This window comes from Dama dama, chromosome 15 (assembly GCF_033118175.1).
Source record: "Dama dama isolate Ldn47 chromosome 15, ASM3311817v1, whole genome shotgun sequence".
NCBI classification, from domain to species: Eukaryota; Metazoa; Chordata; class Mammalia; order Artiodactyla; family Cervidae; genus Dama; species Dama dama.
The window spans coordinates 57,841,491-57,855,660 of record NC_083695.1 but is presented as its reverse complement, the minus strand read 5'-3'; the positions used below and the strand labels follow the sequence as shown (position 1 = coordinate 57,855,660).

Sequence of the window (14,170 nt, the reverse complement as noted above, 5' to 3'; positions counted from 1 at the left end):
TTTGAAAAATACATAATCTCATGGTAGCATTGGTAGGTAAAAGAGAGATGAAAAAGACCACTTAAAGGTACAAGAGACAGCGAGAGTAATCAGAGGAAATGTGTGGATTGAGTGTTCTCTGCGTGGATATGAATTCTTGAAGAAAGTTTTTGAAATTAGTGGCAGGAGCAGTTTGACCTCTCTTGCCAGCTGCCTCCCCCAGTCTGGGCAAAGCTTCAGGGGTCCTTCACAGATTCCAGCCCATCTGTGCACCTACTTTTAGACTCCTTTTGTGCTTACTGCAGTGCTGTAGGCAGAGACCCCAAGATTCACATGAGGCCCAAGCAATACCAGCTAAAATTGCCCCTCAAAGTCAGGGAAGGTAAGTGTCACTATGAAATAAAAAGTCTGGTTCCTGCCTTTCTGGAGTTTACAATCTGATTGCAAGATGAAACTTTCACACATCTGATGACAGAGAGGTGAGCCCTTCAAAACCGAAAAGCATATGGGATGGACGAAGCTAATATTGGGAAATAACATTAGCTTTCTGTACACACTTTTCTGCACTTTCACTTTCTTATTTTTTAAATATAACTTAGCTATAATGTTCTGTATTATTATATTTAGAACTCTTTTCTTAAAAATATGGACATGCTGTTTCATGTTATGTAATGTTAATATTGAGTAAGTAAGGCCCCTAATGATGGTAGTTATTTTCAGTCCTTTGTTATTATAAACAAAGCTTCATGAACATCCATGTACACATCTTTGCACACATATGCAAATACAGAGTAAATTATTGAGTGAAATTGCTGCGGAAAGATCCACAAACACTTAATAACCATCAACAAATTCCCTCTACCTGTACAATTTCTAATCTCAATGGCAGTGCATGATATAGCCTGTATCCAAGTCCTTTTTAGTATACGCTTAGGAAAGGCGTTTTCTTTGTTGACCTGAGACAGTCTCCCTTATAGTGTTGGTGTACTTTGCTCTTAACAAAAGTGATAGTGATATCATTTTACATGTTTACAAGCTTTCATCATTTCCTGTCTGTTCCTGACCTTTGTTCATTTTCCCACTGAGTTTTTCCTTATTGATTAACAGAAACTATTTCAGCATTAAGGAAATTAGTCCTTTACCTAGTTATGTGTTGAGATAGTATTTTTGTTTATTGTTTATCTTTTGACTTTCTGAAGGTATCTCTTCTATGAAATGTTTTTAATGTATATGTATTAATATTTTATGCCCTTTTGTGTTTTTTCATACTTATACCTTCTAGACCCCATGATTACAAATATCTCAAGCACTTTGGTAGTAATTTTATTATTTCTATTTTTTAAACATTTAAAACTTTGATGTACATGGAATTTATTTTGGAGTTTAAAGAGTGAGGAAAGAGGACCAGCCTAGAGTGATGTTCTAGTCACTCATTCAGTCAGCGAATGTTGAGTGTATGCTGTGTGTCAGGCCATGTGCAAGTCACTGAGTGAGTGACAGCTGGGAAATCCGGATGACACAAACAGAATAAGCTGGGATCATATAGTCCAAAGCAAGTCCTTTCCCTCAAAGCAGCATTTGTTCAAAATATCTGTGAAAGTGAAAGTGTTAGTTGCTCAGTCATATCTGACTCTTTGCACCCTATGAACTGGAGCCAGCCAGGCTCCTCTGTTCATGGAATTCTCCAGGCAAGAGTACTGGGATGGGTTTCCATTCCCTTCTCCAGGGGATCTTCCCGACCCAGGGATTGAACCTGGGTCTCCCGCTTGCAGGAAGATTCTCTATCTTCTGAGCCACCAGAGAAGCCCCCAAAGTATCTATATAGCAGATGAAATGTGACTCCAAATTTCCAGATTTGGATGAGAGAATTTTCAGAACCAGGAAAAAGCAACAGCAAAATGAAATGTCCCGTCATTCAGCCGCACTCCTGTGAGGTTTCAGATTCTCTGTCTCCCCTACTAACCTCCCCTTCGTGCCCACCATGCCAGGCCTCTCTTGCTCTCCCTGCTCTCTCTGTGAAGCCCAGAGGCATATTTATGGCCTCTCTAGGGCTTCTTGCTTTTCTGAGTCGTGGGCCCACCTGCACCCTCTACCATTTCCTTGCCGCCCTTCTCAGTCAGAGATGAGAAGACAAATCTGCCAGGGTTGGAGGCTGGATGGTCCAACAGCCATCAGCTCTTGGGTGCCCTTTTCTAGTCACTTCAGGAAGGAATCTGGAGACTCGCCAGCCCACAATGTCTGAGGCGTTTTCAGAGTCTGGCAAGTCTTCTTAGGTCTAGGATCAGTTTTTCCTTAGTTTTAACTTGCTGTTGTGGTGCAGCCCTCTGGGTAACGGCAGATGGTGGTGTCTTTGCACACCTGCTGGCCTCTGAGAGTGGTCATGGTGCAGGTGAGCACTTGTCTCTCCACTGGAGAGAGATCCTTACTGGATTCTTTCTGGAAGCAATACTCTGCCTCACCATACCGATCTGATGTGTAGAGGCAGGCAAGGTCTGAGCAGGTACAGGGGGGTTAATATTCAACTGAACAACTTTCTTAAAATGATTCACAACGCTTTTCCTAATTTCCTGTGGTTCTCCATCCTAATTTGTTGAACATTTATTTGGTTTCTGTATTCATCTGATTTTTGCTCTGTAGCAGCATCCAACCTAGAGATGTTAATCAATGCTGTTTGGCACTGATTCTAAGGCCTTTATAAGTATCAGTGATTCTATGACTGTGTCCAGAGTGCCTTTATTTCAGTAATATTGGGCTGCACTGCAGAGTATGTCTGTTGGGCTTGGTGTTTTCATCTACTAGGTCGTCTCCTGCTTCTTTCTTGATCGGTTGAAGAGTCAGAGCCAGGAGAATGTTATGTACCAGTTATCTGGCTCCAGCTCGGTGGCCTGCCTCAGAAGGTGAATGGTGTTCTCTGCTGGCGCTTTGTCATGCAGACGATACAGTGTGATGAGCAGTCCCAGGGAGAATTCTGGGTTGCTGGGTTTCTTTTCCAGAGCCTCTCAAAACATTCCATAGCCTGTTCATAGTACTTTTCTCCCCATTTTAGAAGTGCCTCTCCCTCTTCACCGTCAATCTCAGGGCATTCAATTCTATAGGAATTTGTGCACTTCTTGCAAAGATTTCCCACCCTATGAATGTGTCTCCAGTATTCTTGCCTGGAGAATCCCTTGGATAGAGGAGCCTGGTGTGCTACAGTCCATAGGGTCACAAAGAGTCAGACACGACTGAAGTGACTTACCATGCACGCATGCACAGAAGTAAGCGTATATTTCTAGAAGCCTTCCCAGGTGATAGAAGACTCAGGCATAGTTTCCCCAGGTGACCAGATGTCCAGTTTTGCCTTGGTGATCCTGTCTGTGCATGATAAAGTCCTCTGCTTGTTCTAAGTATTCCAGAGCCACCTGGTGTTGGCCTCTGCAGTGTTGAATACAGGCAAACAGATTGTATGTGATTGCTTTGAATTCTGTGTTTAGAAACTCTACCTGATCATATCCTCTGTCTTCTAAATCATCTAAGGAGCTTTCTTCACCACGTACATTCCAGGTGAAATGGCATTTCAGTTGTAGAAAGATATTTTCTAAGGAATGTGTGGTGATTTCACAGTAGCTAAGGAAAGTGAACATTTAGGAATGTGAGTAAGCAGATGTACAAAGTAACAGGTTTAAGGTGTAGGCATTGGGCCACTTCTGAGAAGAGGTTAAATATACAGAAGATGTACCAGTTTATAGTCTTTGAGCTACCTTCACACAGTAGTAAGGTGAACCATGAACCTTGTGGTTTCTTTTGCAGGCTGTTTCAACTTGTCTTGGAGGAGACAGTGTTAAGGTATTACCTGATAGACCAGACATGGAAGAAGGATAAATTCTTGTACTAATTAGGGAGCTGGCATTCATTCCAGACAACAGTGGCTAAAAATTAGCTCAACAGTCCTTCCCAGATCAATCCATGTGTGAGAGACCATTTTATTCACCAAGATTTGATTCATTCCTAGATTTGATTGAATTCTTTACATTAGTCTTTCTAAATGCAGGCATATCAGTCTGGGGACAAGAGAGAGAAAGAGAGAGAAAGGAAGACAAACTCATATCTACAGAGTCAGGAAGAGGGGAAGCAAAGGGGGAGAGGGGGAGAGAAAAGCGTTTGCTTTGTCAAGTGACCATCCAAGGGAGACAAGCACATTTATCAGGAAAGAGGACTAGCTTACAAATTCACTCTGTGCCCAAAGAATGATCTTTATTTTGAATGTTATGGTGGTGGCTTAGTTGATAAGTCATGTCCAACTCTTGCGACCCCATGGACAGAGAAGCCTGACAGGCTACAGTTCATGGGATTCTCCAGGCAAGAATACTGGAGTGGGTTGCCATTTCCTTCTCCAGGGGATCTTCCCAATCCAGGAATTGAACCCAGGTCTCCTGCATTGTAGGCAGATTCTTTACCAACTGAGCTACAAGGGAAGCTTTGCACATAATAGTAGGTAAATTGGCAGCTATGAGTCAGGGTTTGCAGAGGTGAAAAAACCCCGATACAAGTGTCTCCCTGCAAAGGTCAGGGTCCCTGGTGCTCGTCCACTTCCAGATCCTCACTAGACAAACTCAGCTCTGGGGCAGGTTTCTCCTTCAGTGTTAAGAGGATCTGGGTCGCAGGTGTAACTTCGGAGGAGCTCTCTCTAACACCCGTGTCAACCACGTCCCTCTTGTCCCTGAGGTCAGCTCTGGACTCTTGCTGCTTCAACAAGATGCCACTTTCCTTCTCCAAAGCCTGGAGATAAAGTTCCAGGAGCTGCCTGGACTGACAGGCTTCCTCTTTCTGGTCAAGCACCTGCTGGAGGGTGTTCTGGAGCCCCTGGACTGCCACTTGACTTTGGCCGAGTTCCTGAGTCAGCTCTAAACACAGGACATTAATGGGCATCTGGATCTCCTCCTCCGAAAGCAGGATGATGCTGGATAGGTCTTCCTTCAGCTGCCTGGCCACGTTCTTCCACTTCAACCCTGCCCTCCTGTCTGTTTCATCTCTGTTGAAGGACTCTTGGGTAATCCAAGCTGTGCCTCCATCTGAATTGTGTGTCCACTTCTCACTCCCAGCCAAGCCACAAACTTAGTATTGGCAGGAAGACACAGGAAGTAATCATCATCATCCACTATGGTGATATTCTCTGCCAGGCAGGGTGACTTGTGCCAGGGACTTATCAATGGCCAGAATGTCACAAGCCTTGTTCCTTAGCTCCTTGAGGCAAGAGGCTGCCACACCGTGCTGTTCCTGGCTGTTGTTGCGGCGCAGCAGACACTGCTTTAAAGAGCCTGGATTTTTAATGTTATACTCAAATCTAATTTATTTTATACTGATTTTGAATTCTTTCACCTCCTAAAGTTTCACAGTGTACCTTCTTCACACCAAGACAGGTGGCGTTTCAAGAATATTAAACATGCAGAAGTGCATTAACTGGTGTGAGGAAATGGTCAAAGTCCATGACTAAAACAAATGCAGGATATCATGTGTTCTATTGTATGTAAAATATAATAGAACTTTGAGAAAGAAGATAGATAATGATAACGAAAATAAGAGCTAACATCTGTTGATCACTAATTATATTCCAGGTACTGTTCTAGGGACTTCACTTGTATTAATTCATGTAATCCTCACAACTCTATAGGGAAGGAGCTACTATCTGCAGATGGGGCATTAAATAACTTGTTCAAGGTCATATAGGTTATTAACTGGTAGAGGTACAATTTGATCTAGGCAGTATAGCTTGAAAGCCCACATTTTTGGGGGGTAATTAATATTGTGTTAGTTCCAGGTATACAGCAAAGGGATTCAGTTATATATATAATATATGTATATATGATATTATTTTTCATTAATAGGTTATTGCAAGATACTGAATATAGTTCCCTATGTTATATGGTAACATCAGATAATCAGGATGGTGTGATCACTCACCTAGAGCCAGACATCCTGGAATGTGAAGTCAAGTGGGCCTTAGGAAGCATCACTACGAACAAAGCTAGTGGAGATGATGGAGTTCCAGTTGAGCTACCTCAAATCCTAAAAGATGATGCTGTGAAAGTGCTGCACTCAATATGCCAGGAAATTTGGAAAACTCATCAGTGGCCACAGGACTGGAAAAGGTCAGTTTTCATTCCAGTCCCAAAGAAAGGCAATGCCAAAGTATGCTCAAACTACCGCACAATTGCACTCATCTCACACGCTAGTAAAGTAATGCGTAAAATTCTCCAAGCCAGGCTTCAACAATACATGAACTGTAAACTTCCAGATGTTCAAGCTGGTTTTAGAAAAGGCAGAGGAACCAGAGATCAAATTGCCAACATCCGCTGGATCATCGAAAAGCAAGAGAGTTCCAGAAAAACATCTATTTCTGCTTTATTGACTATGCCAAAGCCTTTGACTGTGTGGATCACAATAAACTGTGGAGAATTCTGAAAGAGATGGGAATACCAGACCACCTGACCTGCCTCCTGAGAAAGCTGTATGCAGGTCAGGAAGCAACAGTTAGAACTGGACATGGAACAACAGACTGGTTCCAAATAGGAAAAGGAGTACGTCAAGGCTGTATATTGTCACCCTGCTTATTTAACTTCTATGCAGAGTACATCATGAGAAATGCTGGGCTGGATGAAGCACAAGCTGGAATCAAGATTGCAGGGAGAAATATCAATAACCTCAGATATGCAGATGGCACCACCCTTATGGCAGAAAGTGAAGAAGAACTAAAGAGCCTCTTGGTGAAAGTGAAAGAGGAGAGTGAAAAAGTTGGCTTAAAGCTCAACATTTAGAAAACTAAGATGATGGCATCTGGTCCCATCACTTCATGGCAAATAGATGGGGAAACAGTGGAAACAGTGGCAGGCTTTATTTTTGGGGGCTCCAAGATCACTACAGATGGTGACTGCAGCCATGAAATTAAAAGACACTTACTTCTTGGGAGAAAAGTTATGACCAACCTAGATAGCATACTAAAAAGCAGAGACATTACTTTGCCAACAAAGGTTCATCTAGTCTAGGTTATGGTTTTTCCAGTAGTCATGTATGGATGTGAGAGTTGGACTACAAAGAATGTTGAGCCCCGAAGAATTGATGCTTTTGAACTGTGGTGTTGGAGAAGACTCTTGAGAATCCCTTGGACTGCAAAGACATCCAACCAGTCTATCCTAGAGGAAATCAGTCCTGAATATTCATTGGAAGGACTGATGCTGAAGCTGAAATTCCAATACTTTGGCCACCTGATGTGAAGAGCTGACTCATTGGAAGTGACCCTGATGCTGGGAAAGATTGAGGGCAAGAGGAGAAGGGGATGACAGAGGATGAGATGGTTGGATGGCGTCACTGACTCAATGGACATGAGTTTGAGTAAACTCTGGGAGTTGGTGATGGACAGGGAGGCCTGGCGTGCTGCAGTCCATGGGGTCGCAAAGAGTCAGACATGACTGAGCGACTGAGCTGAACTGAACTGATGTTATATGGTATGAGGTAAAAAGAGAAATTGGGATTATAGTGAGTTTTTGACCTGGGCAACTTGATGGGCCCTTATAACATTGAGATGAAGACAACAGGAATAGCAGATTTATGGGAGAAGAGTAGACTTTGGGAGTAGATTTTAGAGTTCTGTTTTGAAATCATCAAATTGAGATGTCTAGTGGATATCCAAGTGGAACTATTAAGGCGATAGCTAGATATTTGAGAGAAGTCTTCAAAGGTCCAGGCTGGAGTGATAAATCTGGAATTCCTGAGCATGTGGGTACTTCTGAAAGCCTTGGGTCTGCAAGCCATTACCTATAGAAAGACTGTAGAGGTAGAGGAGAGGGCTGGCCCAGATGGAGACTTGGTATACAGTGACAGTCAGAGAAATTGGATAGAGGATGAAAAACTGCAGAAGAGGTAAGGAGTGGCCAGTGAGGAGGGAAGAAAACCTGAAGGTGATGCTGCTGTAAGAACCAGTTTAAGAAAAGAAGTTCCAAAGAGGAAGTTTCAGAATTAGTTCTTGAGAAAGAACCACAATAAGGACAGAAAGGTGGCATCACGTTGGTCATTGGTAAATCAAGAGTGATGAAGCAAATGCTTGTTTGGAATGAGTAAACGAGAAAACAAGAAGTAAGGAGACAATTCTAAGTTTCACTGTAAAAGCAGAAACTTGGGTGGGTAAAACTGGAGAGGACTTGAGGGGAGATTGTTTTTGAATTGGGAGATACTAATGAATGTATATGTGCTGATCAGAGAGATGGAAAACTGGGATACCAAAGAGCTGATAATTGCTGGAGAGGAGTCCTTAAGTAGGTGAAATGGGATGTGAACTAGAACAAAATTATGATGCTTGACTTAAAAAAAAACACCAGGGATAATTCATCTAAATTATGAAAGGGAAGGCAGGCTGAAGGCACAGATTTACACAGGCAGAAGATTTGATAGTGATACATGAGGGTGATTCTCTAAGTCTGCTTCTTAGGGAAGGTCTACACCAAAATGTTCCCTGGTGATTCAACTGATAAAGAATCTGCCTGCAGTGCTGGAGACCTGGGTTCAATCCCTGGGTTGGGAAGATCCCCTGGAGAAGACAACAGCTACCCACTCCAGTATTCTGGCCTGGAGAATTCCATGGACATGGGGTTGCAAAGGGTCGGACATGAGTGAGTGACTTTCACTTCACACCAAAATATACTTTTGGTGAAATACTTTGATGAAAGTATTTGATGAAGATACTTTTCATCTTTATTTACTTCACTGTGTTTTTCTCCTCCACCTTTAAGTTTTTGCTTTTGAGTATGCATTTCTGAAAACTAAGTAATGTAGGTCTCATGAGTCCATGGAATTGGAACATGATAGTTTCTACTTGCCCCTACAGCTCCACTCTGCATCCTTCTCCACCTGACTGTCACCATCAGACAAGGAGCTCTACGGTCTCTGGCTTCCCAATGGGTTTGGCCAAAGGGAGGCACAACAAGATCTCAGAGAGAGGGAATGGTATCCTCGAGTGTTTACTTCTGGGGCTTCCACACTGCAGAACTTTCCTCTCCTGAAGCCCACAGATGACATCAGTTTACAATTCCCTTTTTCAGTTCAGTTCAGCCATTCAGTTGTGTCTGGCTCTTTGAAACCCCATGGACTGCAGCACGCCAGGCCTCCCTGTCCATCACCAACTCCCAGAGTTTACAGGGAGTTGAAAATGTCTTTCAGTTTCAACCCATTGAATTGGTGATGCCATCCAACCATTTCATCCTCTGTCATCCCCTTCTCCTCCTGCCTTCAATCTTTCCCAGCATCAGGGTCTTTTCAAAGAGTCAGCTCTTCACATCAGGTCGCCAAAGTATTGGAATTTCAGCTTCAACATCAGTCCTTCCAATGAATATTCAGGACTGGTTTCCTCTAGGATAGACTGGTTGGATCTCCTTGCAGTCCAAGGGACTCTCAAGAGTCTTCTCCAACACCACAGTTCAAAAGCATCAATTCTTCGGGGCTCAACATTCTTTATAGTCCAACCCTCACATCCATACATGACTACTGGAAAAACCATAACCTAGACTAGATGAACCTTTGTTGGCAAAGTAATGTCTCTGCTTTTTAGTATGCTATCTAGGTTGGTCATAACTTTCCTTCCAAGGAGTAAGCGTCTTTTAATTTCATGGCTGCAGTCACCATCTGCAGTGATTTTGGAGCCCAGAAAAATAAAGTCTGACACTGTTTCCACTGTTTCCCCATCTATTTGCCATGAAGTGATGGGACCGGATGCCATCATCTTTGTTTTCTGAATGTGGAGCTTTAAACCAACTTTTTCACTCTCCTCTCTCACTTTCACCAAGAGGCTCTTTAGTTCTTCTTCACTTTCTGCCATAAGGGTGGTATCATCTGCATATCTGAGGTTATTGATATTTCTCCCTGCAATCTTGATTCCAGCTTGTGCTTCATCCAGCCCAGCATTTCTCATGATGTACTCTGCATAGAAGTTAAATAAGCAGGGTGACAATATACAGCCTTGACGTACTCCTTTTCCTATTTGGAACCAGTCTGTTGTTCCATGTCCAGTTCTAACTGTTGCTTCCTGACCTGCATACAGCTTTCTCAGGAGGCAGGTCAGGTGGTCTGGTATTCCCATCTCTTTCAGAATTTCCCACAGTTTATTGTGATCCACACAGTCAAAGGCTTTGGCATAGTCAATAAAGCAGAAATAGATGTTTTTCTGAAACTCTCTTGCTTTTCGATGATCCAGCGGATGTTGGCAATTTGATCTCTGGTTCCTCTGCCTTTTCTAAAACCAGCTTGAACATCTGGAAGTTTACAGTTCATGTATTGTTGAAGCCTGGCTTGGAGAATTTTACGCATTACTTTACTAGCATGTGAGATAAGTGCAATTGTGTGGTAGTTTGAGCATACTTTGGCATTGCCTTTCTTTGGGACTGGAATGAAAACTGACCTTTTCCAGTCCTGTGGCCACTGATGAGTTTTCCAAATTTCCTGGCATATTGAGTGCAGCACTTTCACAGCATCATCTTTTAGGATTTGAGGTAGCTCAACTGGAATTCCATCATCTCCACTAGCTTTGTTCGTAGTGATGCTTCCTAAGGCCCACTTGACTTCACATTCCAGGATGTCTGGCTCTAGGTGAGTGATCACATCATCGTGATTATCTGAGTTGTGAAGATCTTTTTTCTTCTGTATATTCTTGCCACCTCTTCTTAATATCTTCTGCTTTTGTTAGGCCCAAACCATCTCTGTCCTTTATTGAGCCATTTTTGCATGAAATGTTCCCTTGGTAGCTCTAATTTTCTTGAAGAAATCTCTAGTCTTTCCCATTCTATTGTTTTCCTCTATTTCTTTAGACTCCTATAACTTCTCCTTTCTCTTGACCCTCTGGGGTGGGGCTTAGTTTGTTAGTAGCCCTAGGGTATTATGTCACCTCTTCTTATCTCTAAATCCAACCCTCTTCTTTATTCAGTTCAGTGGCTAAGTTGTGTCCAACTCTTTATGACCCCAGGGACTGCAGCATGCCAGGCTTTCTTGTCCATCACCAAATCCTGGAACTTACTCAAACTCATGTCCATTGAGTCGGTGATGCCATCCAACCATCTCCTCTGTCGTCCCCTTCTCCTCCTGCTTTCAATCATTCCCAGCATTAGGGTCTTTTCCAATGAGTCAGTTCTTCCCATCAGGTGGCCAAAGTATTGGGGTTTCAGCTTCAGCATCCATCCTTCCAATGAATATTCAGGACTGATTTCCTTCAGAATGGACTGGTTGGATCTGCTTGCAGTCCAAGGGATTCTCAACCGACTTCCTTATTCAGCTTTCTTTAATGACTCAGCTTGAGTTTGTCAGTTTCATGCCAGGAATCTGACTTAGAAAAAGGAAGGAAACTTTAAAAATCAGGACTCAGAACCTGAGAACTAATTGGCAGATGAAATTACATGAAATTTTCGTGACCTTGTGCAAGTTGTTTAGCCTTTCTTAGCTTAGATTTCTCATCTCTGTTGTGAGGATGAGATGAGACACATAAAAAGTGCCTATAACATTGTCTGGCACATAGAAAGCATCTGAAAAGGTTATTTATTAGTATTGTTATCTCTATGGGTAACAATAAATTATGTTAATCAAATGAGGCCATACACAGGGCTCATCTTACTTAATATTCACAGCAGCCCCAGGAGGTAGGTGGTCAGTATCCCCATTTTCAGATGTGAAACTGAAAGAACTAGTTGCTTACACAATATCACAAAGCAACTACGCTGCCATTTCAATCAATCAAATTTGTATGTGTGTGTAGGGATGAACTGAAGCTAAGAATAGGAGGACTGATGAAAAGTTTAAGAAGAATCTATACCTAAAGACTCTCCCTCTAGTCTTTGCATCTCCTCCCCAATTTATGTAGAAGATGGCAAGTTTATTCTAGATAGAAGATAAAATGAAGGGGCCTGGACTGGGGTTATAGGCACTGAAACTCTGGGATACTATACTGAAAACAAGAGTGCTAAGTATATGTTTGCATATCGAATTTTGAGACCACATCTTCTTCCCAAGTCAGATGTTGCATCCAGACTTATTCCCTCCAGGCAAGAGATTAGAAGACAGTTATGGAGGATGAGATGGTTGGACGGCATCACCAACTTGATGGACATGAATTTGAGCAGGCTCCGGGAGTTGGTGATGGACAGGGAAGCCTGGTGTGCTGCAGCCCATGGGGTCACAAAGAGTCGGACACGACTGAGCAACTGAACTGAACCAATGAAGGAAATCAGTGAAGTCCAGGGAAGAAGCCTAAAGATCATGGTCTCAGTGTGACCTCAGTAAAAAGGCACAGTGGGATCACCTCATAAGGAAGCCCAGTCATCTAGCCCACACACATGCTTTTGGCCAGTTTGTTAGTGTCCACTCTTAATTCTGAATTGGAATCAAAGGATCCCCAGATATTTTAAGAAAGCCTCGAACATTGAGGACAGTGGCCAAGCACAAGCGATTTGAAGGGAGAAGAGTTAAGGCAGCAACAACAAACTACCATCAAATTCAGATATTGGAGAAGACATTGCATCCATAAAATAAAATCGAATGTTATGAAAAAAGTCGAACATTTAAAGAACTTGGAGGGACTCTTGGAAATTAAAGCAACAATTAAGTGGAAAAACTCAAAAGAAAGATTAGAACAAAACAAAAAATTTCTTTCAAATAGAAAAACAGACTAAAAAAGGAAAATAGCATATATAAAATTTAAAAATTAGAGAATCAGACTATGAGGACCATCATCTAACCTAAAAGAGTTCTAGGAAGAGAGGACATAGAAAATGAAAGGAAGAAAAATTTTTCAAGAAAAATCCAATTAAATTTCCCTGAGCTGAGCGATATGTTTCCAAATGGATAAAAATAAATCGTTCCCAACTATGTGATTGTAAACTTTTAGAACATACTGGTGACAAGGAGAATTCTACAAGTTCTAGGGGAAAAAGGATTAATGTGAGCAAGTATCCACGTGTTATTGGACCTCTCAACAACAACTACTAAAAGCTAGAAGACAATGGAGAAATGCCTTCAGAAATACTGTGGGAAAATAGTTTCTAACTTAGAATTCTAAACATAGCCAAATAATTATTTAAATATAAGGGAAAAATATACTTTTATACATGTAAATAAAAATTTTCTTTCCATGCCCTCTTCTTCAGGAAGCTGAGAGGAATTGTCCCATCAAAATTAGGAGTAAACCCAAGTGAATAAAGAAATAGAATTTAGGAGACACAGGACCCAGTGTGAGAGAATGTTCATACAATAAGAATCCACCCTACGATGCAGAGGATGTGGGTTTGGTCCCTGGTCAGGGAACTAAGATCCTGCATGCTCCGGGGCAACTAAGCCTAGGCACTGCAACTAGAGAGTCAATGTGCTGCAAAGAAAGACCCACAGGACACAGCTAAGTAAATAAGTATTTTAAATATTTAAATATTTGATGCAGTCAAATAAATATTTTTTAAAACCTTAATTAAGGGAGGTGGAGGGAGAACCCTGGATGGAGGGGAAGGGACAGAAATATCTGCTACTTTGCAGCCACCTGGAAAGCAATGTGTAGAGAGGAGTGGGTCCTGTGAGTGGTTTCCGCAGATATGTGAAAATGACAGCTTACCTAATGTTTGAACATATGGAGAGGATCTACTGCTGAGAAGGTGATAAGAAACCTAAGGAAAAGAAAGTCGTTTTTCTCTTTGAACTTCAGAAAAAAAGTGAAACAAAATATAGGGAAAGAAAGGTCACTGTTGAGCAGTGGGATGATGAAAAGAAATCATAGCACCAGACGCCTCTTCTAATGACAGCCGTAGCAACAACAAATGCAATCATTGTGCATCTGTGTGGGTTCTGAGAGGAAGAAAACTCTAGGGAAGTCTGTCCTCAATGAAGTCACTTACCTTCCATCAGACATAGAAGTGACAGTTCCTCCTGGGAGCCCTGGTCCCCACGCTTATCCATAGTCTCTTGTTATGGTCCAGGGATCAGGGGAAATATTCATATTGCCAGATTTCAGTAGCATAAACAGTATTGTTGGATGAGTCAGTGAATACAAGATCTAGGATGCTAAGGGGCAGACATCAATCAAAGAAAAAAAAATTTTTAATCCCTCTTTTCCTAATCAAGATAGTATAGACAATGACCTGCTCTGGTTTCTTAGGTGTTCAATGCAGAGGTCTCTCTTTTTAATTTGTGAGCTGCT

General features: G+C 42.1%; 1 pseudogene; it reads right to left on the bottom strand.

The window, feature by feature from the left end:
• Positions 1–4,524: 4,524 nt before the first annotated feature.
• LOC133070568 (DNA fragmentation factor subunit alpha-like) lies at positions 4,525–13,929 on the bottom strand (annotated as a pseudogene).
• Positions 13,930–14,170: the final 241 nt, after the last annotated feature.